The sequence below is a fragment of the Lathyrus oleraceus genome, chromosome 1 (assembly GCF_024323335.1).
Source record: "Lathyrus oleraceus cultivar Zhongwan6 chromosome 1, CAAS_Psat_ZW6_1.0, whole genome shotgun sequence".
Taxonomy (NCBI): Eukaryota; Viridiplantae; Streptophyta; class Magnoliopsida; order Fabales; family Fabaceae; genus Lathyrus; species Lathyrus oleraceus.
In genome coordinates, this window is record NC_066579.1 from 157,606,665 (window position 1) to 157,633,085 (window position 26,421).

Sequence of the window (26,421 nt, forward strand, 5' to 3'; positions counted from 1 at the left end):
ATTTAATGCATGTATGGTTTTATTCTGAATATCCTCTAAGATTGTAGCTCAATATCTCTAAACAAGTTAATCTAGTGAATAACTCTATCGTACTATTTTCAATAAATTTTAATATGAAATACACTTATTGCTGGATATCTCACAACAATAAGCTTGCAACTCTTTCTAAATTGATCATTCAGAGAAATAATTTACAACAGTTTCACACATAATAAAATGAGTCATTGGAAACACATAATTCAACTGAAATGACTAATTGATGTAAACTTCATATAGGCCACCATAAAAGCTTTTAGCTCACAATGAGTTTAGTACATACATCAACAGTGGTTCCAAACTTAAACATTCCGAACCACATAATGAAAAAGTGAATACCTAAGAGTATATTTTCATTTTCTTGCAAATGTTAATCAACAAGAAACAACTTTTGTCACCCAAGATACTTGTAGCATGCAGTGGGAATGATTAGGGTGAGAAGGTCATCGGTTTGTTCAACTCACTCTCTTCACCGGTCTCTATGTATTATCTCTCTAGAATTTTGAACTACTTTCCTTTCTTCAAAGACGTCCTTTTATAGTTATATCCCACTAGGGTTTTGCATTGTCTTGGATCATGGGCTTTGTGAGATTTCATGAATTGTAGCCAAAAGAATCAACATAATTCCCTATAATTCTTCTATTTCGTATTACTGCAGAATCTTGTACGATTAGCATGTGGGGGACAAGGTGTAACGTGACAGACTTGTGGCTAAGGGATTTATGCGCTCATGGTTGAATATGTCCTTTGCAGCAGCAAGTCGCTGTAGTGGATGTAATATGGTGGAGAGTTTTGTCCTCAAGAATTTGTTACTTCCTCTTGACCTTCTAATAAGATTAACTTCTTAAAAGATTAATGTTTATGACGGTAGATTTTAGTTACCGCACATTTGAAAGGAAGAGAGTTGTGGCTTTGGGAAAAACAACTTTTTCTCCTTCATTTAATGATGGTAGAATTTGTTGTTTTTGTTTTGCATGGTGAGATTTGTCTTTTTAAATTGTATCACCGAGTTGGATTGTAAGATGATGGTGTTAGGTATAACTAGAGAAATTGCATATAATTCCTTATAATAATTTGAAGGAAAATATTTTTTTTTCATATATTTTGTAATATATACATTACTTACCATTTTTTTGGTTACGTAGCCTAATGGCTCGAGTCCACTTTAGTTAAGTTGAACAAGTGGGATCTCGCGGGTTCGAACTTGTGCCCCTACACCTGATGTCCCTATACAGTAGCTACCAACTAAGATGTCTTAAGAGGACCATTACTTATCAATTGTGTCGCTTCATGTAATGGATAATTTTAATGATAGTGCTCACATACAGAGAAAAAAAAGTTTATATCAACAACCTAAATATTACAATTAAATATAAAATTAATATATTATTAAATGACATATTTAATATTGTTATTGTTAATTTTAAAAATATAAAACGTAACCATCCACTTTAGGCTTCAAAACACATTGGGCCTACCCAACACACACTTTACCCAAATAATTTCATATAAATTTGTGATTGCATTCCCATTTGCCCTAGTAGCAATGATCGGCGCCACATCACCAAAATGAGGCGATTTGTTTCTCTCTTTGATTTATCTCTCACCGGTATGAAACCTTTTGTTATATATTTGTCATGCTTTCGTATATATGATATGATTACACATATATACTTGATATGATCACACATATATACTTGCATATTGAATTGATTACGGTGTTGTTTCAACTCATCAATTGTGTTTTCATTAGACTCTAAAAAATTCCAATTAATTTGTTTTGTGTTATAAATGATTTTGTGAATATTTACCTAAAGTCGTTTATCATACTTAATCTCGTGTATGTTGTTTTGTCTCAATCAGATTAATGAGTGAAGAAACAAAGTTGGTCCATCGACTATCATTTCAGATCTGAGCATATGGACACCAATAATTTGGCTTTATATTTCTACAATTTATATTATGTTTTGCGTTATAGTTGTGATGTGCAACCTACATCAAAATCGACTGTAATTTCTTTGATTAAAATGAGCAAAAGAATCTACGATAAAGATGGTATTAAATTTCTATTTTAAATTTATTTTATATATCTCATAAAATAATTTTTTTTAATATTTTGTTTGAATATGTAGGTTTTATCCTGATATGTCCCATTTTTTGTAAGATTCAGAAATGGAACTATCATCAAATAAATATGAAGGTAATATAAATGTTTATGATAACATGTTTTACAAAGATTTTGGATCAAGTTTGTAATTTTGCCTGCATAAAATTTGATTGTTTTCTCCTTTTTTGTTTCAATTGCGATTTAACTTTACAATAAATTAACCAAATTATGCAATGTTAATGATTGATTCATGTAGGATTATTGCTGCTTAAAGATGAAAGGAGAAGAAAAGGAACTATGAAAAAGAGTTAGAAAAGAGAGTTGAATTACTTAACATTAAAATCGATAATGTAACTATTGAGCATTTGATGGCGATGGTGAAAATATAATCTTAAATTCATTTTTAAAGATCTATATAATAAAAAAAAAAATTGTTATGGCTATAAATCTATGCAATTAAATGTACACATGAGATGTCGAAAATGAATCATAATCAAAAGGAATATGCTAAGATGAAGATGAAGATATGGGAGAAGATGAAGATAAAGATGATGATATGAGAAGATGAAAATGATGAGGTTATGTAATAAGTATATTTCCCAGGATGTTTGGTCAAAGAAAAATGCCTAGCCCAGTGACCCGGCACTTGTAACATTGAAGTGATGAACATGTGTTTGTACTGAATTAAATGGATTTTACAATACCAATGAATCATTAATATTATTTATCGTATTATATCATAAAATATTTATTATTTCTTATAGAAAATTTTTTAATTTATATTATCCATACCATTAATGAAAGATGATATTGTGAAGTCCTTCATAATTTCTACTTTTGATATAATAATAAATAAATATAATAGTACCCCTTAAAAGGATAAAACCGTGGATCTTTTTTTTTGCAGGTTATTTATCGAGAAGTTCCATTGAATATTAACATGCTTTTAATGACAAGAACTATTAAAGAAGAATGTTTCCTGAAAACGCCTGATGTCACATGCAATTATACATGTGTATTTATAGTAGCAAGTGATAGAATAGTAAGGATATCGAACTCATAGGAAGTTGAAAGTAACTTAAGTTTATTTGCTAAAACTATCTTTTGTAAATGAGAATGAAGAAGACTAAAATAATGTATGGTTATCACAAGTTCAGTTTGATGTCAAGCAAATTCAAGAACAAGATAACAAGAGTAAATATGTTCTATGATGGAGAGCATGTTGGACAATGATCTAGTAATATGATATGCTAGACAAGCGCACATAATGTGTTATGTCGTGGCAAGAAAGGTCAGAAAGTTATCTTATGGTGTGTCTCTACATAATCGCAAACATATAAAATAAATTAAGCGGACAAATCTATAATCCTTGAATGTAAATTTAATGCATGTATGGTTTTATTCTGAATATCCTCTAAGATTGTAGCTCAATATCTCTAAACAAGTTAATCTAGTGAATAACTCTATCGTACTATTTTCAATAAATTTTAATATGAAATACACTTATTGCTGGATATCTCACAACAATAAGCTTGCAACTCTTTCTAAATTGATCATTCAGAGAAATAATTTACAACAGTTTCACACATAATAAAATGAGTCATTGGAAACACATAATTCAACTGAAATGACTAATTGATGTAAACTTCATATAGGCCACTATAAAAGCTTTTAGCTCACAATGAGTTTAGTACATACATCAACAGTGGTTCCAAACTTAAACATTCCGAACTACATAATGAAAAAGTGAATACCTAAGAGTATATTTTCATTTTCTTGCAAATGTTAATCAACAAGAAACAACTTTTGTCACCCCAGATACTGGTAGCATGCAGTGGGAATGATTAGGGTGAGAAGGTCATCGGTTTGTTCAACTCACTCTCTTCACCGGTCTCTATGTATTATCTCTCTAGAATTTTGAACTACTTTCCTTTCTTCAAAGATGTCCTTTTATAGTTATATCCCACTAGGGTTTTGCATTGTCTTGGATCATGGGCTTTGTGAGATTTCATGAATTGTAGCCAAAAGAATCAACATAATTCCCTATAATTCTTCTATTTCGTATTACTGCAGAATCTTGTACGATTAGCATGTGGGGGACAAGGTGTAACGTGACAGACTTGTGGCTAAGGGATTTATGCGCTCATGGTTGAATATGTCCTTTGCAGCAGCAAGTCGCTGTAGTGGATGTAATATGGTGGAGAGTTTTGTCCTCAAGAGTTTGTTACTTCCTCTTGACCTTCTAATAAGATTAACTTCTTAAAAGATTAATGTTTATGACGGTAGATTTTAGTTACCGCACATTTGAAAGGAAGAGAGTTGTGGCTTTGGGAAAAACAACTTTTTCTCCTTCATTTAATGATGGTAGAATTTGTTGTTTTTGTTTTGCATGGTGAGATTTGTCTTTTTAAATTGTATCACCGAGTTGGATTGTAAGATGATGGTGTTAGGTATAACTAGAGAAATTGCATATAATTCCTTATAATAATTTGAAGGAAAATATTTTTTTTTCATATATTTTGTAATATATACATTACTTACCATTTTTTTGGTTACGTAGCCTAATGGCTCGAGTCCACTTTAGTTAAGTTGAACAAGTGGGATCTCGCGGGTTCGAACTTGTGCCCCTACACCTGATGTCCCTATACAGTAGCTACCAACTAAGATGTCTTAAGAGGACCATTACTTATCAATTGTGTCGCTTCATGTAATGGATAATTTTAATGATAGTGCTCACATACAGAGAAAAAAAAGTTTATATCAACAACCTAAATATTACAATTAAATATAAAATTAATATATTATTAAATGACATATTTAATATTGTTATTGTTAATTTTAAAAATATAAAACGTAACCATCCACTTTAGGCTTCAAAACACATTGGGCCTACCCAACACACACTTTACCCAAATAATTTCATATAAATTTGTGATTGCATTCCCATTTGCCCTAGTAGCAAGGATCGGCGCCACATCACCAAAATGAGGCGATTTGTTTCTCTCTTTGATTTATCTCTCACCGGTATGAAACCTTTTGTTATATATTTGTCATGCTTTCGTATATATGATATGATTACACATATATACTTGATATGATCACACATATATACTTGCATATTGAATTGATTACGGTGTTGTTTCAACTCATCAATTGTGTTTTCATTAGACTCTAAAAAATTCCAATTAATTTGTTTTGTGTTATAAATGATTTTGTGAATATTTACCTAAAGTCGTTTATCATACTTAATCTCGTGTATGTTGTTTTGTCTCAATCAGATTAATGAGTGAAGAAACAAAGTTGGTCCATCGACTATCATTTCAGATCTGAGCATATGGACACCAATAATTTGGCTTTATATTTCTACAATTTATATTATGTTTTGCGTTATAGTTGTGATGTGCAACCTACATCAAAATCGACTGTAATTTCTTTGATTAAAATGAGCAAAAGAATCTACGATAAAGATGGTATTAAATTTCTATTTTAAATTTATTTTATATGTCTCATAAAATAATTTTTTTAATATTTTGTTTGAATATGTAGGTTTTATCCTGATATGTCCCATTTTTTGTAAGATTCAGAAATGGAACTATCATCAAATAAATATGAAGGTAATATAAATGTTTATGATAACATGTTTTACAAAGATTTTGGATCAAGTTTGTAATTTTGCCTGCATAAAATTTGATTGTTTTCTCCTTTTTTGTTTCAATTGCGATTTAACTTTACAATAAATTAACCAAATTATGCAATGTTAATGATTGATTCATGTAGGATTATTGCTGCTTAAAGATGAAAGGAGAAGAAAAGGAACTATGAAAAAGAGTTAGAAAAGAGAGTTGAATTACTTAACATTAAAACCGATAATGTAACTATTGAGCATTTGATGGCGATGGTGAAAATATAATCTTAAATTCATTTTTAAAGATCTATATAATAAAAAAAAATTGTTATGGCTATAAAGCTATGCAATTAAATGTACACATGAGATGTCGAAAATGAATCATAATCAAAAGGAATATGCTAAGATGAAGATGAAGATATGGGAGAAGATGAAGATAAAGATGATGATATGAGAAGATGAAAATGATGAGGTTATGTAATAAGTATATTTCCCAGGATGTTTGGTCAAAGAAAAATGCCTAGCCCAGTGACCCGGCACTTGTAACATTGAAGTGATGAACATGTGTTTGTACTGAATTAAATGGATTTTACAATACCAATGAATCATTAATATTATTTATCGTATTATATCATAAAATATTTATTATTTCTTATAGAAAATTTTTTAATTTATATTATCCATACCATTAATGAAAGATGATATTGTGAAGTCCTTCATAATTTCTACTTTTGATATAATAATAAATAAATATAATAGTACCCCTTAAAAGGACAAAACCGTGGATCTTTTTTTTTGCAGGTTATTTATCGAGAAGTTCCATTGAATATTAACATGCTTTTAATGACAAGAACTATTAAAGAAGAATGTTTCTTGAAAACGCCTGATGTCACATGCAATTATACATTTGTATTTATAGTAGCAAGTGATAGAATAGTAAGGATATCGAACTCATAGGAAGTTGAAAGTAACTTAAGTTTATTTGCTAAAACTATCTTTTGTAAATGAGAATGAAGAAGACTAAAATAATGTATGGTTATCACAAGTTCAGTTTGATGTCAAGCAAATTCAAGAACAAGATAACAAGAGTAAATATGTTCTATGATGGAGAGCATGTTGGACAATGATCTAGTAATATGATATGCTAGACAAGCGCACATAATGTGTTATGTCGTGGCAAGAAAGGTCAGAAAGTTATCTTATGGTGTGTCTCTACATAATCGCAAACATATAAAATAAATTAAGCGGACAAATCTATAATCCTTGAATGTAAATTTAATGCATGTATGGTTTTATTCTGAATATCCTCTAAGATTGTAGCTCAATATCTCTAAACAAGTTAATCTAGTGAATAACTCTATCGTACTATTTTCAATAAATTTTAATATGAAATACACTTATTGCTGGATATCTCACAACAATAAGCTTGCAACTCTTTCTAAATTGATCATTCAGAGAAATAATTTACAACAGTTTCACACATAATAAAATGAGTCATTGGAAACACATAATTCAACTGAAATGACTAATTGATGTAAACTTCATATAGGCCACCATAAAAGCTTTTAGCTCACAATGAGTTTAGTACATACATCAACAGTGGTTCCAAACTTAAACATTCCGAACCACATAATGAAAAAGTGAATACCTAAGAGTATATTTTCATTTTCTTGCAAATGTTAATCAACAAGAAACAACTTTTGTCACCCAAGATACTTGTAGCATGCAGTGGGAATGATTAGGGTGAGAAGGTCATCGGTTTGTTCAACTCACTCTCTTCACCGGTCTCTATGTATTATCTCTCTAGAATTTTGAACTACTTTCCTTTCTTCAAAGATGTCCTTTTATAGTTATATCCCACTAGGGTTTTGCATTGTCTTGGATCATGGGCTTTGTGAGATTTCATGAATTGTAGCCAAAAGAATCAACATAATTCCCTATAATTCTTCTATTTCGTATTACTGCAGAATCTTGTACGATTAGCATGTGGGGGACAAGGTGTAACGTGACAGACTTGTGGCTAAGGGATTTATGCGCTCATGGTTGAATATGTCCTTTGCAGCAGCAAGTCGTTGTAGTGGATGTAATATGGTGGAGAGTTTTGTCCTCAAGAGTTTGTTACTTCCTCTTGACCTTCTAATAAGATTAACTTCTTAAAAGATTAATGTTTATGACGGTAGATTTTAGTTACCGCACATTTGAAAGGAAGAGAGTTGTGGCTTTGGGAAAAACAACTTTTTCTCCTTCATTTAATGATGGTAGAATTTGTTGTTTTTGTTTTGCATGGTGAGATTTGTCTTTTTAAATTGTATCACCGAGTTGGATTGTAAGATGATGGTGTTAGGTATAACTAGAGAAATTGCATATAATTCCTTATAATAATTTGAAGGAAAATATTTTTTTTTCATATATTTTGTAATATATACATTACTTACCATTTTTTTTGTTACGTAGCCTAATGGCTCGAGTCCACTTTAGTTAAGTTGAACAAGTGGGATCTCGCGGGTTCGAACTTGTGCCCCTACACCTGATGTCCCTATACAGTAGCTACCAACTGAGATGTCTTAAGAGGACCATTACTTATCAATTGTGTCCCTTCATGTAATAGATAATTTTTATGATAGTGCTCACATACAGAGAAAAAAAAGTTTATATCAACAACCTAAATATTACAATTAAATATAAAATTAATATATTATTAAATTACATATTTAATATTATTATTGTTAATTTTAAAAATATCAAACGTAACCATCCACTTTAGGCTTCAAAACACATTGGGCCTACCCAACACACACTTTACCCAAATAATTTCATATAAATTTGTGATTGCATTCCCATTTGCCCTAGTAGCAAGGATCGGCGCCGCATCACCAAAATGAGGCGATTTGTTTCTCTCTTTGATTTATCTCTCACCGGTATGAAACCTTTTATTATATATTTGTCATGCTTTCGTATATATCATATGATTACACATATATACTTGATATGATCACACATATATACTTGCATATTGAATTGATTACGGTGTTGTTTTAACTCATCAATTGTGTTTTCATTAGATTCTAATCACTACTATATGAATAAAAAATTCCAATTAATTTGTTTTGTGTTATAAATGATTTTGTGAATATTTACCTAAAGTCGTTTATCATACTTAATCTCGAGTATGTTGTTTTGTCTCAATCAGATTAATGAGTGAAGAAACAAAGTTGGTCCATCGACTATTATTTCAGATCTGAGCATATGGACCCCAATAATTTGGCTTTATATTTCTACAATTTATATTATGTTTTGCGTTATAGTTGTGATGTGCAACCTACATCAAAATCGGCCGTAATTTCTTTGATTAAAATGAGCAAAAGAATCTACGATAAAGATGGTATTAATGAGTATTTTTATTTTTATTTTTTATAATAGTCTATTTTAAATTTATTTTATGTCTCATAAAATAATTTTTTTTAATATTTTTTTTGAATATGTAGGTTTTATCCTGATATGTCCCATTTTTTGTAAGATTCAGAAATGGAACTATCATCAAATAAATATGAAGGTAATATAAATGTTTATGATAACATGTTTTACAAAGATTTTGGATCAAGTTTGTAATTTTGCCTGCATGAAGTTTGATTGTTTTCTCCTTTTTTGTTTCAATTGCGATTTAACTTTACAATAAATTAACCAAATTATGCAATGTTAATGATTGATTCATGTAGGATTATTGCTGCTAAAAGATGAAAGGAGAAGAAAAGGAACTATGAAAAAGAGTTAGAAAAGAGAGTTGAGTTACTTAACATTAAAACGGATAATGTAACTATTAAGCTTATGATGGTGATGGTAAAAATATAATCTTAAATTCATTTCTAAAGATCTATATAATAAAAAAAATTGTTATGGCTATAAAGGTAAGCAAATAAATGTACCCATGAGATGTCGAAAATGAATCATAATCAAAAGGAATATGCTAAGATGAAGACGAAGATATGGGAGAAGATAAAGATAAAGATGATGATATGAGAAGATGAAAATGATGAGGTTATGTAATAAGTATATTTCCCAGGATGTTTGGTCAAACAAAAATGCCTAGCCCAGTGACCCGGCACTTGTAACATTGAAGTGAGGAACATGTGTTTGTACTGAATTAAATGGATTTTACAATACCAATGAATCATTAATATTATTTATCGTATTGTATCATAAAATATTTATTATTTCTTATAGAATTTTTTTAATTTATATTCTCCATACCATTAATGAAAGATAATATTGTAAAGTCCTTCATAATTTCTACTTCTGATATAATAATAAATAAATATAGTAGTACCCCTTAAAAGGATAAAACCGTGGAACTTTTTTTTGCAGGTTATTTATCGAGAAGTTCCATTGAATATTAACATCCTTTTAATGACAAGAACTATTAAAGAAGAATGTTTCTTGAAAACGTCTGATGTCACATGCAATTATACATTTATATTTATAGTAGCAAGTGATAGAATAGTAAGGATATCGAACTCATAGGAAGTTGAAAGTAAGTTAAGTTTATTTGCTAAAACTATCTTTTGTAAATGAGAATGAAGAAGACTAAAATAATGTATGGTTATCACAAGGTCAGTTTGATGTCAAGCAAATTCAAGAACAAGATAACAAGAGTAAATATGTTCTATGATGGAGAGCATGTTGGACAATGATATATTAATATGATGTGCTAGACATGCGCACATAATGTGTTATGTCGTGCCAAGAAAGGTCAGAAAGTTATCTTATGGTGTGTCTCTACATAATCGCAAACATATAAAATAAATTAAGGGGACAAATCTATAATCCTTGAATGTAACTTTAATGCATGTATGGTTTTATTCTGAATATCCTCTAAGATTGTAGCTCAATATCTCTAAACAAGTTAATCTAGTGAATAACTCTATCGTACTATTTTCAATAAATTTTAATATGAAATACACTTATTGCTGGATATCTCCCAGCAATAAGCTTGTAACTCTTTCTAAATTATTCATTCAGAGAAATAATTTACAACAGTTTCACACATAATAAAATGAGTCATTGGAAACACATAATTCAACTGAAATGACTAATTGATGTAAACTTCATATAGGCCACCATAAAAGGTTTTAGCTCACAATGAGTTTAGTACGTACATCAACAGTGGTTCCAAACTTAAACATTCTGAACCACATAATGAAAAAGTGAATACCTAAGAGTATATTTTCATTTTCTTGCAATTGTTAATCAACAAGAGACAGCTTCTGTCACCCCAGATACTTGTAGCATGCACTTGGAATGATTAGAGTGAGAAGGTTTTCGGCTTATTCAACTCACTCTCTTCACCGTTCTCTATGTATTATCTCTCTAGAATTTTGAACTACTTTCCTTTCTTCAAAGATGTCCTTTTATAGTTATATCCCACTAGGGTTTTGCATTGTCTTGGATCATGGGCTTTGTGAGATTTCATGAATTGTAGCCAAAAGAATCAACACAATTCCCTATAATTCTTCTATTTCGTACCACTGCAGAATCTTGTACGATTAGCATGTGGGGGACAAGGTGTAACGTGACAGACTTGTAGCTAAGGGATTTATGCGCTCATGGTTGAATATGTCCTTTGCAGCAGCAAGTCGTTGTAGTGAATGTAATATGGTGGAGAGTTTTGTCCTCAAGAGTTTGTTTCTTCCTCTTGACCTTCTAATAAGATTAATGTTTATGACGGTAGATTTTAGTTACCGCACATTTGAAAGGAAGAGAGTTGTGGCGGAAAAACAAATTTTTCTCCTTCATTTAATGATGGTAGAATTTGTTGTTTTTGTTTTGCATGGTGAATTTGTCATTTTAAATTGTATCACCGAGTTGGATTGTAAGATGATGGTGTTAGGTATAACTAGAGAAATTGCATAATATTCCTTATAATAATGTGAAGGAAAATATATTTTTTTCATATATTTTGTAATATATACATTACTTACCATTTTTTTGGTTACGTAGCCTAATGGCTCGAGTCCACTTTAGTTAAGTTGAACAAGTGGGATCTCGCGGGTTCGAACTTGTGCCCCTACACCTGATGTCCCTATACAGTAGCTACCAACTGAGTTGTCTTAAGAGGACCATTACTTATCAATTGTGTCCCTTCATGTAATGGATAATTTTTATTATAGTGCTCACGTACAGAGAGAAAAAAGATTATATCAACAACCTATGTATTACAATTAAATATAAAATTAATATATTATTAAATGACGTATTTAATATTATTATTGTTAATCTTAAAAATATCAAACGTAACCATCCACTTTAGGCTTCAAAACACATTGGGCCTACCCAACACACACTTTACCCAAATAATTTCATATAAATTTGTGATTGCATTCCCATTTGCCCTAGTAGCAAGGATCGGCGCCGCATCACCAAAATGAGGCGATTTGTTTCTCTCTTTGATTTATCTCTCACCGGTATGAAACCTTTTATTATATATTTGTCATGCTTTCGTATATATCATATGATTACACATATATACTTGATATGATCACACATATATACTTGCATATTGAATTGATTACGGTGTTGTTTTAACTCATCAATTGTGTTTTCATTAGACTCAAATCACTACTATATGAATAAAAAAATCCAATTAATTTGTTTTGTGTTATAAATGATTTTGTGAATATTTACCTAAAGTCGTTTATCATACTTAATCTCGTGTATGTTGTTTTGTCTCAATCAGATTAATGAGTAAAGAAACAAAGTTGGTCCATCGACTATCATTTCAGATATGAGCATATGGACGCCAATAATTTGGCTTTATATTTCTTCAATTTATATTATGTTTTGCGTTATAGTTGTGATGTGCAACCTACATCAAAATCGGCCGTAATTTCTTTGATTAAAATGAGCAAAAGAATCTACGATAAAGATGGTATTAATGAGTATTTTTATTTTTATTTTTTATAATAGTCTATTTTAAATTTATTTTATATGTCTCATAAAATAATTTTTTTTAATATTTTTTTTGAATATGTAGGTTTTATCCTGATATGTCCCATTTTTTGTAAGATTCAGAAATGGAACTATCATCAAATAAATATGAAGGTAATATAAATGTTTATGATAACATGTTTTACAAAGATTTTGGATCAAGTTTGTAATTTTGCCTGCATGAAGTTTGATTGTTTTCTCCTTTTTTGTTTCAATTGCGATTTAACTTTACAATAAATTAACCAAATTATGCAATGTTAATGATTGATTCATGTAGGATTATTGCTGCTAAAAGATGAAAGGAGAAGAAAAGGAACTATGAAAAAGAGTTAGAAAAGAGAGTTGAGTTACTTAACATTAAAACGGATAATGTAACTATTAAGCTTATGATGGTGATGGTAAAAATATAATCTTAAATTCATTTCTAAAGATCTATATAATAAAAAAAATTGTTATGGCTATAAAGGTATGCAATTAAATGTACCCATGAGATGTCGAAAATGAATCATAATCAAAAGGAATATGCTAAGATGAAGACGAAGATATGGGAGAAGATGAAGATAAAGATGATGATATGAGAAGATGAAAATGATGAGGTTATATAATAAGTATATTTCCCAGGATGTTTGGTCAAAGAAAAATGTCTAGCCCAGTGACCCGGCACTTGTAACATTGAAGTGAGGAACATGTGTTTGTACTGAATTAAATGGACTTTACAATACCAATGAATCATTAATATTATTTATCGTATTGTATCATAAAATATTTATTATTTCTTATAGAAATTTTTTTAATTTATATTCTCCATACCATTAATGAAAGATAATATTGTAGAGTCCTTCATAATTTCTACTTTTAATATAATAATAAATAAATATAATAGTACCCCTTAAAAAGATAAAACTGTGGAACTTTTTTTTACAGGTTATTTATCAAGAAGTTCCATTGAATATTAACATGCTTTTAATGACAAGAACTATTAAAGAAGAATGTTTCTTGAAAACGTCAGATGTCACATGCAATTATACATTAATATTTATAGTACCAAGTGATAGAATAGTAAGGATATCGAACTCATAGGAAGTTGATAGTAACTTAAGTTTATTTGCTAAAACTATCTTTTGTAAATGAGAATGAAGAAGACTAAAATAATGTATGGTTATCACAAGTTCAGTTTGATGTCAAGCAAATTCAAGAACAAGATAACAAGAGTAAATATGTTCTATGATGGAGAGCATGTTGGACAATGATTTATTAATATGATGTGTTAGACATGCGCACATAATGTGTTATGTCGTGCCAAGAAAGGTCAGAAAGTTATCTTATGGTGTGTCTCTACATAATCGCAAACATATAAAATAAATTAAGGGGACAAATCTATAATCCTTGAATGTAACTTTAATGCATGTATGGTTTTATTCTGAATATCCTCTAAGATTGTAGCTCAATATCTCTAAACAAGTTAATCTAGTGAATAACTCTATCGTACTATTTTCAATAAATTTTAATATGAAATTCACTTATTGCTGGATATCTCACAGTAATAAGCTTGCAACGCTTTCTAAATTGATCATTCAGAGAAGTATTTTACAACAGTTTCACACATAATAAAATGAGTCATTGGAAACCCATAATTCAACTGAAATGACTAATTGATGTAAACTTCATATAGGCCACCATAAAAGGTTTTAGCTCACAATGAGTTTAGTACGTACATCAACAGTGGTTCCAAACTTAAACATTCCGAACCACATAATGAAAAACTGAATACCTAAGTGTCGCATTACGCGAAAAAACGGCGGGAAAAGACATAGAGTCGCCACCGTGCGTTATTTATCCCAAAGGATGGAAAGGAAACGCTCGAAGTAAACCTGGAAAGGAATGGTCTCGCGACCAGAGATGCAAGAATCGGGAGTCGGTTATGCGAAGGGAAGGTATTAGCACCCCTACGCATCCGTCGTTCTCGACGGGATCCACGCTCAAAAGAATAGGAGAAAGGTTGCTAAATAACTGCTCAAAAACACTGCACAAGCTTAGACGAAACACAGATGAAAGACGGAAGAAGAAGACTCGGTAGGATGTCGCATCCTGGTCCTACGTAGTTTTTCAGACACAAACATCAGAGTCGACGTAGTTCGAGGAAACGGGAAACGTGCACGCTAGGATATAGCATCCTATGCATACGTATCTTCTCTAACCAGAGAAAGAATCAGAGCACTCGTAGCTTGGCTAATGCACGCCAAACAAAACACTAAACAGAGACGCTGAGACGTCAAAGCAAACTGGAAATGGAATGCCAATCGCTGGTCTTACATCCAACTCCACCCAAAACAAACTAACGGGAAACCGAAAGCCAATCGCTGGACTTACATCAGACTCCAAGCACACACACAACACGGGAAACCGACTGCCAATCGCTGGACTTACGTCAGACTCCGCACAAACAAACACACACAAGAAACCGACTGCCAATCGCTGGACTTACGTCAGACTCCGCACAAACAAACACACACAGGAAACCGGCTGCCAATCGTTGGACTTACGTCAGACTCCACACACACAAGGGGTTGAAAAAGAAAAAGGGCGCCCGGAGAGATCAGCTCATCTCCTGTCTACGTACCTCATCTGGTATGAGGATCAGGGCGACATAGTTCCCCTTAACAGGGAAAAAACTTCTATCCTAACCAGAGACTAGGGAGATAACAGACTACTAGGGAGACTACGACTCGAGCCTAGAAGTTGTCATGCATACGATCCCTATGTTGAAGTCTCTAATCAGCACTTAACTCGCACAGGGAGCAAGCTAGCCTAAACATCAATCAAGTAAGCAAACACAAGCACGGGAGAGCAAGCACACACACTATATGCAAACAAGTGGCTCATACAAGGTTGGGCTTTAGTCAAGGGGTCATGTCAACCTCGACAAACAAGCCGGTTCTGTTATGGGTGTTTTGAGCTCTTAACCCTAACATTGAGAGTTAGGGTGAAGCAGATGAAATGGGAAATGAGGGTAAGACCTCATAGCTCTTATCCCTGGCCTGGGAGAGCTTCAATCAATGAAAGTGTGGGAGTCCAGAATGAGGAACTCTTCTCCACATGACTGACTCGATAGACAATGATCTTGGGTGTTTATTCAAAATGCGTCAGCACGTTGCGAGCAAGATGAAAGACTCAACTGAATAGCAGGGGATGGATTGCACATCCCTTCTATCTGCCAATTCCTCTTCACTTAGGAGGTCTTTGAATGTACAAGGCACAAAGATAAACAAGCACAAACATTGCCTCTTAAGGAGGGCTTCAGACAGGTGCCTGCCAAAATAACATGACAGGTCTTCCAGACTACATGGAGTTACGGAAATCACCTAAGTGGTATGCCAACCCCAAGCAAAGCAACTCAAGCAATAAGTTAAAGCGGCTAAAGTACCTGTAAGAAAAGCTAAACAATCAGTACTATGTCCAGATAGACAACCAACAGATAACAACAGTCAGACAACCAATATACACAACATGCAAGCTTATGTGCAAGCATTCAAATTGTTTCATCATCTCAAATGACCTACAAACATCAAGGGTTAGTGGACAAAGTAAATAGCAACACTCAAATGATGGGGCAACATCAACCATGGAGATTAGATGCTTGATCCTGAAATACACAGCTCAAATGTGAGTTCAAACCCCTAGGGCAAAGCCTAGGGTCAAAGGTGGAGTAAAAAGTCAAAACAGAAGCTAATACTCAACATGAAGCATGTTTAAACAAGTAAGAACATGTCCTAAAAAGGACCAAATCAAAAGCATTAAGCAAGGTCATCATTCAACCAAGAGAAGGCAAGGCAAGCAAAAGGTGCACACAATTGGTCAACAAGAATCAAAATTCCATATCAAAACAGAAATGACTCAAACAATTCTGGAAAAAACTATGAGCACACAACATATCAAACACAATCATCATGCCAAAAATTATAAATAGAGGAGCTCAATTGGCAAGGCAATGAAAATGGAGAAGATCAACATCAAATTGTGTGACACACATTGTCACACCATATTAGCACATGCCTAAAACAGAAATGAAAAATGATAAAAATGCACAACCAAGCCTAAAAAATCACACAACATGTTGAGAATCATCATATAAAATTTCATGGCAATTGGATCATTATTGAGCATTTCATGATAGAAAGAATGAAGCAATGTCACAAAAGCATACATGTCCAAAGAGTCTAGCACAATTAAAATTCCAGCCATGCACAATTTCAGAAATCCACATCAAAAAATAGAAGACATCTCAAGGATCATGTGGAAAAAAACCTGGAATTATTTGGATGTGTTTTCAATTAGTTATGATTTTTTGAAGTTGGAATAAAAATGAAATACTTGGAAATGATATTGAAATGAAATGATGAAGATAAATGATGAATGCTACATGGGAGAATTGAACCGTGCGCGCCTCAAACGCCTGCGTTTTGGACTAGTCAAAACGCTGCCGTTTCACTAATGTGTTGGCGCCCCGTCACCAGTCAAAGGCCATGTGGCGCAGGTCAATGGAACCGTATCCACTCGTTTGGCCAACAGACAGCTCGCGTGGCACGTGACAGGTAAGCCCTAGCGCTTAAAACCAGATGGCGCATGTACTGTTCACGACGGCGGTGACCACGGTGGAAACCACCGTCTTCTTCATGAAGATGGTGGTGAACAGTGAATTCAAATATATTTTTTTCCAGAATTCGCAATATCATACACCAAATGAAAGCTTACAACATGAGGAATCCAAATCTATCATTATTTCATCCTAATTCTCAAAGAATCATGCAAATCGAAGAGAAAAGAAAATGAACATTCAAACTTTAATTTGTCATAACTTCATCAATATTGCACCAAATTTCATGTTCTTTATACTAGTGGAATCAGCAAGCAATGAACTACAAGTCTATGGCAATAAAAACAAGAATTAAGAGATGCAAAAATTTGACCTCTTGAAGCTCCAACAATGGCAGTAGTGGATTCAAGTGTCCAGCAGCATCCAAATCTCTTCTATCAACCTTGTAATGACTTCTGAAGCACAAATCAACTCTTGGAATGGCTTGGATCTAGCTAGATCTTCAAAACTCCATGTTCATGTTCATGTATGGAATTGCTTGGTTCTTCACCAATTTCTTCAATCAATGGCTTGAATTCCACCAAATGATGATCAAGAATCCAGAATATGCAATAAAAATCAAGTGTTCTTTGAAGAATTTTTGAATTTGGAAGAAGAGAAATTTTGGAGGGAAATTTTCAATCTAGATCTAGAATTGTGTATTATGAAAATTCTGTTAGGATTTACTATTTATATGCTGGCCTAATCCATTTCCTAATTACAATTAAGCATGGTTAATGAGATTTTAGTGAGAAAAGAGGTGTTATGCAAAAATTGGTTTTTTCACCCCATGCATGCAATCCCACGTGAACAGTAGCAAATGGCCATGCATTTTCACTTAAAACCATCTTATGAACATGTTGGAATGATTACAAAGCTCATGTGATGCAACAATTTTGAATTCATGATTTTCCCTCCAAAAATCACATGTATGCACCAATGATCATATGAACAAATTTTATGCAATGCCTTGATGGATTTGGAAAGTTCATGTCATGAGAAGAATTATGCAAAAAGGAGCACTCAATTTGGAGTTATGAGTCAAAAGTTATGTCCTTTTGAAGTTCCATGCACACTTGGCAATGATTTGATCATATCTCCTTAACCATTCATCAGATGCTCATGATCTTGGACTTTTTTGGAAATGGGAGAGAAAGATCTTCAAATTTCATGTTGGACAAAATTTCATTTGAAGCCTCTTTGATGTTGGAAAGTCAAGTTGAAGTTGGTCCAAAAACTTGCCATTTTTGGAAACTTGAAATTACAGGTCACTTTCCATTTTTGGAAACTTTTGATCTGGCTTCAAATCCTTCAAGATAAGTGTTTGACATGATGAATAAACCTCTTTTGGACATGAATGAAGTGTCTCAAATCATTTCTCCACCTCCTAGCCCTCAGTTGACTTTTTCAGTTGACTTTTATGGGCCTTTGATGACTTGGACATGTACTGATGACCTTGAGCCTCTAATACTTGGTCAAATTGCTTCAAAATGATCCTTGGCTCATGTAAGCTCTCTAGAATACTCATAGGGCCTTTATCTCACGGAAAACCCTTGCCTCTTGCACAGATGAATTCTCTTGATGCCAGTCTTGACTGATGAGATGCAATGTGCTATGCAATGTTAATGTAACGTTACTGTAATGTCAATGACCTAAAAAAATGAAATGAATGCATGAATGGGGGGTGCAAATTTGAGGTGCTACACTAAGAGTGTATTTTCATTTTCTTGCAATTGTTAATCAACAAGAGACAGCTTCTGTCACCCCAGATACATGTAGCATGCACTTGGAATGATTAGAGTGAGAAGGTCTTCGGCTTGTTCAACTCACTCTCTTCACCGGTCTCTATGTATTATCTCTCTAGAATTTTGAACTACTTTCCTTTCTTCAAAGATGTCCTTTTATAGTTATATCCCACTAGGGTTTTGCATTGTCTTGGATCATGGGCTTTGTGAGATTTCATGAATTGTAGCCAAAAGAATCAACATAATTCCCTATAATTCTTCTATTTCGTACCACTGCAAAATCTTGTACGATTAGCATGTGGGGGACAAGGTGTAACGTGACAGACTTGTGGCTAAGGGATTTATGCGCTCATGGTTGAATATGTCCTTTGCAGCAGCAAGTCGTTGTAGTGGATGTAATATGGTGGAGAGTTTTGTCCTCAAGAGTTTGTTTCTTCCTCTTGACCTTCTAATAAGATTAACTTCTTAAAAGATTAATGTTTATGACGGTAGATTTTAGTTACCGCACATTTGAAAGGAAGAGAGTTGTGGCTTTGGGAAAAATAACTTTTTCTCCTTCATTTAATGATGGTAGAATTTGTTGTTTTTGTTTTGCATGGTGAGATTTGTATTTTTAAATTGTATCACCGAGTTGGATTGTAAGATGATGGTGTTAGGTATAACTAGAGAAATTGCATATAATTCCTTATAATAATTTGAAGGAAAATATTTTTTTTCATATATTTTGTAATATATACATTACTTACCATTTTTTGGTTACGTAGCCTAATGGCTCGAGTCCACTTTAGTTAAGTTGAACAAGTGGGATCTCGCGGGTTCGAACTTGTACCCCTACACCTGATGTCCCTATACAGTAGCTACCAACTGAGATGTCTTAAGAGGACCATTACTTATCAATTGTGTCCCTTCATGTAATGGATAATTTTTATGATAGTGCTCACATACAGAAAAAAAAAAGTTTATATCAACAACCTAAATATTACAATTAAATATAAAATTAATATATTATTAAATTACATATTTAATATTATTATTGTTAATTTTAAAAATATCAAACGTAATCATCCACTTTAGGCTTCAAAACACATTGGGCCTACCCAACACACACTTTACCCAAATAATTTCATATAAATTTGTGATTGCATTCCCATTTGCCCTAGTAGCAAGGATCGGCGCCGCATCACCAAAATTGTAACAACCCGTATAATATATATCTAGAATAATATCATACAAGTGTTAATAATTAGTATTGATCCAAGATAAATGCCTAATGGCATCAATATATATACATGCCCAAACTAAAAAACATCAATGGAACATGTTATACAATAATGCCTAAACAATAAAAATCTAAGAACTATGTGCAATATCTTCATTGCACACAACTCCACAGCGGAAGATCATGCTAAACAGCATCCCTTGAAACATCCATAAACAGCTTCTCATAGATCCAACATGTAAAGAATTACCTGAAAAATAACAACAATGATGGGATGAGATAATAATCTCAGTGAGTTCTCCTATCCTAAGGATCCACTCGGCTCTACAGGGTTTCTAATCAATATTCAACTCATATCCAACTCAAGTCAACAAGGGGATGAAGACTTAAGCGATGGGGAAACTATCTCGCAATTGTATGGCAACATGCATTTAAGTTCTCACAACTCAACCACGATCATTATTTAGATCATGATGCATCAATTCCCGAACGGACTTACGTCTAAGCCAGGCTCGGTTCATGCATGCTCGTATGATTCGACTTTCGCGGTGGATATCCGGTTCCCCTATGGGACTTAAACCCACTTTTGAGAACCATCACTCGTATGGGACTTTACCCACTTTGAGTCTCTTTCACCGTATGGACCTTATGCCACTTTGGTGTCCACCTTTTCGCCATGTCCGCCATGGTTGGGGCTCAAACCCATTTGAGGCTCGAATCATTGGTCCCAAATCCCAATTCTTACTCATCTAGGCATACCAATTGAGATGTGTACTACCACAAAAAACACACATTCTGAATACATGATCGGTTCCATAAATCTTCGATTCCACGAACCATAACAAAATTCATCAATCACGGGTGACTTCATTCACCATAATACACAAATAATAACATGGCATGTTCCATACAATGCGTTTCATTCTCAATCATGGCAACAATTCGTCCACGACCTCCACATAAGCGTCGTACGAATGAACATCGTATTCTCATACATGTATCACACATGTTCCATAACCCAGATCATCTTTCTAAGTTATTAATCAAGTTATACTCCTAGGTTTCCTCACTCACCTTTGTAAGGTTTTTAATCATGTTACTTCACCTTCCACATAACGACAATATTTAATTTTCATCATGATATAATTCATGGCATTTATAAATCACATAAGATTTTATAACATGGAACAATAATAATAGCCCTTTACGTTGTCTTTCTAACACATCCGTCCGTGTCCAAAACGGAGATATACCACTCAATTAATTCATTAATATATCTTAATCAAGATTTAGATTAATATGTATCCATTGCATAAGTAATCAACAACAACATCATTGGCCTAGTGGTAAGGCTTGTACAATTCTAAGGAGGTCCCCGGTTTGAACCCCATTGGTGACATATATATTCATGTTTCCCAACAACCAATACACTTAATGATGAAGAAGATGACATGATGATGGTGATGAATTCCATGGTTTTCTCTTCTTCTTCCTTCAGAGTTCACTTGTTACTCTATTTGTCCTAATTGACATACTCATTTCTTCTAACTTATCTTTGCTATCAAATTTCCTTCTTCGTGAACTCTTGAAACTTCTTGATTTCCATCACAATCTCATTCTGATATTGGATTAACATTTAAACTTGCTTCCACTTAATTCCTCTTATATACCGTTCAACATCAGTTGGTCACTTCCTTCCCGAAAGCCATGACTTCCCTTCCTTGCACTAAGTTACACAAAACATAAATACAACATCTTATCTCGACTTGGTTAATCAATACTGATTAATCCTTCATAAGAAAATTTATTGATTCCCTGACCACAAACAATATTGACTACTCTTTTCTTATTATGCCTTCAATAAATGTGACAACTTGTAATCAGTCTATCGATAATCTCATCAACCTCACTTGATCTGATAATGCATGCTACAAGCCTCTACTCCTACTAATTCACTTCTCCCGTACTACTCCAATGAGATAGAACCATTAGCACGAGATTGTCTTACTCTTGTCCTTACCTCCATTCTTACGAGTAACTATCTCCCTGGTCCCCATTGACTTGATTGATCTCTTTCCTTCGTCACCTTCCATTGTGGTACTCTGATTCCAATAGTGGGACACCTGGGATTCCTAGGCACTACTGTTTAGCTAACAATCCACAAAGAAACACACTTACCCTCCAGAGTGCCTACCGTCCAAAATGCTACTAGAACCTTGCCAACTCCCATTAGTAGAATAACTTCCTTGATGATTCACAAAAGTTTAGAGTAAGACCAACACTCTTCAGAAGATAGGTATCCAGGAGCTACATTACTACAACCATAAAAACATAGAACATCCAAATTCATCATGTGTTCGATGCAGCTAAACCAAATTAGTTTAACAATATCCAGTTCTGGTTACTATATTCCATATCAAATCCTCTTATAGGGTTTTGATTCACTCAAGATTTCTCCCAACACATGATCTCAACCAATAACAAAGTAACACCGTCAAGGAAACTTTAAATCATCAACAACACACCACTTTTAAGGAACTTAAGCAATCTAGAACATAACTATGAGTGTCCATACACCTCATAGAGTCACACACGATACTTCACACAAATCTAGAGATAACATTTCACTTCGTATCCAAAATCATTCATCTCAATTGTCATGTCCCATCTTCCATAATCTTAGCTCATGCTCTTACTAATATACAGTCCGAGTTACATGTTTAACTTTAGGAATAACTGATTCCCGTTCCCCCCGAGAAGTATAATTTATAAATCCTTCCAATAGGGTAGAGTATCATTGTACACAAAATTACTACTCTCCTGGGGGGTCCTCGTCCGAAGCCATGAATCCAAGAAATTATTGAATGCCATATTCTGACTAACCAATTTACACCTTACCAATATATATACCATATAGCTGACTAATTTCTTCCAGATCACCATTTAGTAGGTCTCTTCCAGACTTACTTAAACTGAGCACGGTTCACCAGGTTGGTTTTCCCACATGTCTGACTTCCATGATATCTCTACAGATGACCAACTACGCACTACGCCTTCAGAAATCCCAATTTAAAACTACCAATCTAACTTGTGGTGACTTGCAACTCCATCCTCAATTTGTACATCCACAATGGTACACTTATGACATTTAAGACACCCTTAGCTCCAATCACGGTGTGAACGTTTATACTCCGGGATCAACCAACCAAACACTCCTCAAGAAGATAAATAACAACCCGACTTCCAATAAGCCAATATTACTCTTGCAATCCAAATAAAATTCACTTAAGATGAACCTTATCATTGCCACACATTTATGATTGGAATCTTTCTTCTAACCCAATACCTACTACACACTTCATCATACTGGGGTCACTCGTCTTTATGACTTGCCACGAATAATCCTCATTGTCTCCCAATGAGCTCTTGCAACATAACATATTCCATATCCTACACTTAGTCCACATGCTCCATCTTGGTTTATCTTTCATTGTCTATCATCAACTCAACTTCTTAGAATACAAGACTCACTACTCAACAAAATGTATGTTACTTTACATCCATCCCAAGACAAGGAATCCATTACACTTACTTGTGACCATAATCTTGCTATCACATACTTCTCTTAATACCAAGGTTTAACTTCCTCCATTCCACTACATACCCTAGAAATCCTCGATGTGAACAATGATCAACTACACGCCCATAACTTCATCTTAAAGAATCTTAATGGTCCCGTTGTGCCTTTATCTAAAATGTACCCCATTACAACAGTTATATTGCAACATCCACACTACTTCCACACTCGGTGTTCACTTGTCTTCCCATGGTAATTCTCTCAGTTCCAATTACAAAACCATTCTAATAGAATTCCTTAAATCCAACTTATTTGCTTTTCTCCTCAACCAGGCCTCATACAACCAAAACTCACTGGAGCTTCCATTACTATATAATGTGCGTTATCTCTCTCCAACACAAACTCTTATAATTGATCCTTAGGTAACTTAACATTCCATAATGGTCTCTTACTAACACTGAACCGCTGACGAGCTATCCCAAATCCGATCTCCCTTCTAAGACTGAACCTACTTGGTTTATCTTCTAACCTCCATTTGGCCCATACATGTTTCACTTGGAATAGGCGGCCATGTCCTTGAGTCTCTCCTTAGACTTCACCACTACCTTAGGCTCCCAACAAAACTGAACGTCCTTATCCCTCAAGTCCTTAACCACTTGCAAGATACCATCCCAAATATATACTCCATGAGTTTCTCTCGTTCTTCCAAAATATTTTAGTGGCCTTCTAAACTGAAACACTAATACACTACCTCACTTCCAGACCTTGTTACATATGCGTAGCATAACCATCCTTTCTCCTTTACCATACGGAGTTACTCAGAATACTTATTCCATATCAGTGAGTATATCTTACTCCCCTTAGCAATTCACACCTTTCTCAAAGCTCTGACAATTCATCCAATAGAGATCCTCAACTTCTCAACCCCGTTAACACTGCAAAATCGCTTGAACGATACATTACTCTTCAATTCCATAATACCCAAATAACAACTCCTCTGAAACTTCAACCGGCTATCCAGTTCTCCTTACTTTCTAACTCTTGGCTTGATCATATCCTCAAAAGCACAAGTTCACCCCACATTTCGGAGTCCTCGTGGTCGCTCAACCATGATCCTACCTACCATGCACATAGCATTAGGTTGATCAGGCCCAATACTACACACAGTGATATTAAGAATCATGTTGGCTAAACACACATACGAGGCAGGAATAGATTTACTTATGATGTTTCAAGGCTAGGTCGAGATCGACCTGCTCTGATACCAACGGTAATAACCCGTATAATATATATCTAGAATAATATCATACAAGTGTTAATAATTGGTACTGATCAAACATAAGTGCCTAATGGCATCAATATATATACATGCCCAAACTAAAAAACATCAATGGAACATGTTATAGAATAATGCCTAAACAATAAAAATCTAAGAACTATGTGCAATATCTTCATTGCACACAACTCCACAGCGGAAGATCATGCTAAACAGCATCCCTTGAAACATCCATAAACAGCTTCTCATAGATCCAACCTGTAAAGAATTACCTGAAAAATAACAACAATGATGGGATGAGATAATAATCTCAGTGAGTTCTCCTATCCTATGGATCCACTCAGCTCTACAGGGTTTCTAATCAATATTCAACTCATATCCAACTCAAGTCAACAAAGGGACGAAGACTTGAGCGATGGGGAAACTATCTCGCAATTGTATGGCTAAATGCGTCTGAGTTCTCACAACTCAACCACGATCATTATTCAGATCACGACGCATCAATTCCCGAACGGACTTACGTCTAAGCCAGGCCCGGTTCATGCATGCTCGTATGATTTGACTTTCGCGGTGGATATCCGTTTCCCCTATGGGACTTAAACCCACTTTTGAGAACCATCACTCGTATGGGACTTTACCCACTTTGAGTCTCTTTCACCGTATGGGCCTTATCCCACTTTGGTGTCCACCTTTCCCCCATGTCCGCCATGGTTGGGGCTCAAACCCATTTGAGGCTCGAATCATTGGTCCCACATACCAATGCTTACTCATCTAAGCATACCAATAGAGATGTGTACCACCACAGAAAACACACATTCTGAATACATGATCGGTTCCACAAATCATCGGTTCCACGAACCATAATAAAATTCATCAATCACGGGTGACTTCATTCACCATAATACACAAATAATAACATGGCATGTTCCATACAATGCGTTTCATTCTCAATCATGGCAACAATTCGTCCACGACCTCCACATAAGCGTCGTACGAATGAACATTGTATTCTCATACATGTATCACACATGTTCCATAACCCAGATCATCTTTCTAAGTTATTAATCAAGTTATACTCCTAGGTTTCCTCACTCACCTTTGTAAGGTTTTTAATCATGTTACTTCACCTTCCACATAACAACAATATTTAATTTTCATCATGATATAATTCATGGAATTTATAAATCACATAAGATTTTATAACATGGAACAATAATAATAG

The 26,421-nt window shown here is 33.9% G+C and overlaps 1 long non-coding RNA gene across 9 annotated transcripts; it reads left to right on the forward strand.

Moving 5' to 3' along the window:
• The first annotated feature begins 1,595 nt into the window (after window positions 1-1,595).
• On the forward strand, window positions 1,596-13,556 carry LOC127123771 (uncharacterized). 9 transcript variants are annotated; one of them, XR_007803601.1, is made up of 4 exons: window positions 1,596-1,645; window positions 8,959-9,150; window positions 12,796-12,863; window positions 13,027-13,556. It is a non-coding gene; the product is annotated as an uncharacterized LOC127123771 (long non-coding RNA). The 9 variants fall into 9 exon arrangements; XR_007803598.1 differs by lacking the exon at window positions 8,959-9,150 and adding an exon at window positions 12,499-12,690 and having other exon boundaries at window positions 1,599-1,645; XR_007803603.1 differs by lacking the exon at window positions 1,596-1,645 and adding an exon at window positions 5,118-5,167.
• The last annotated feature ends 12,865 nt before the right edge of the window (window positions 13,557-26,421 follow it).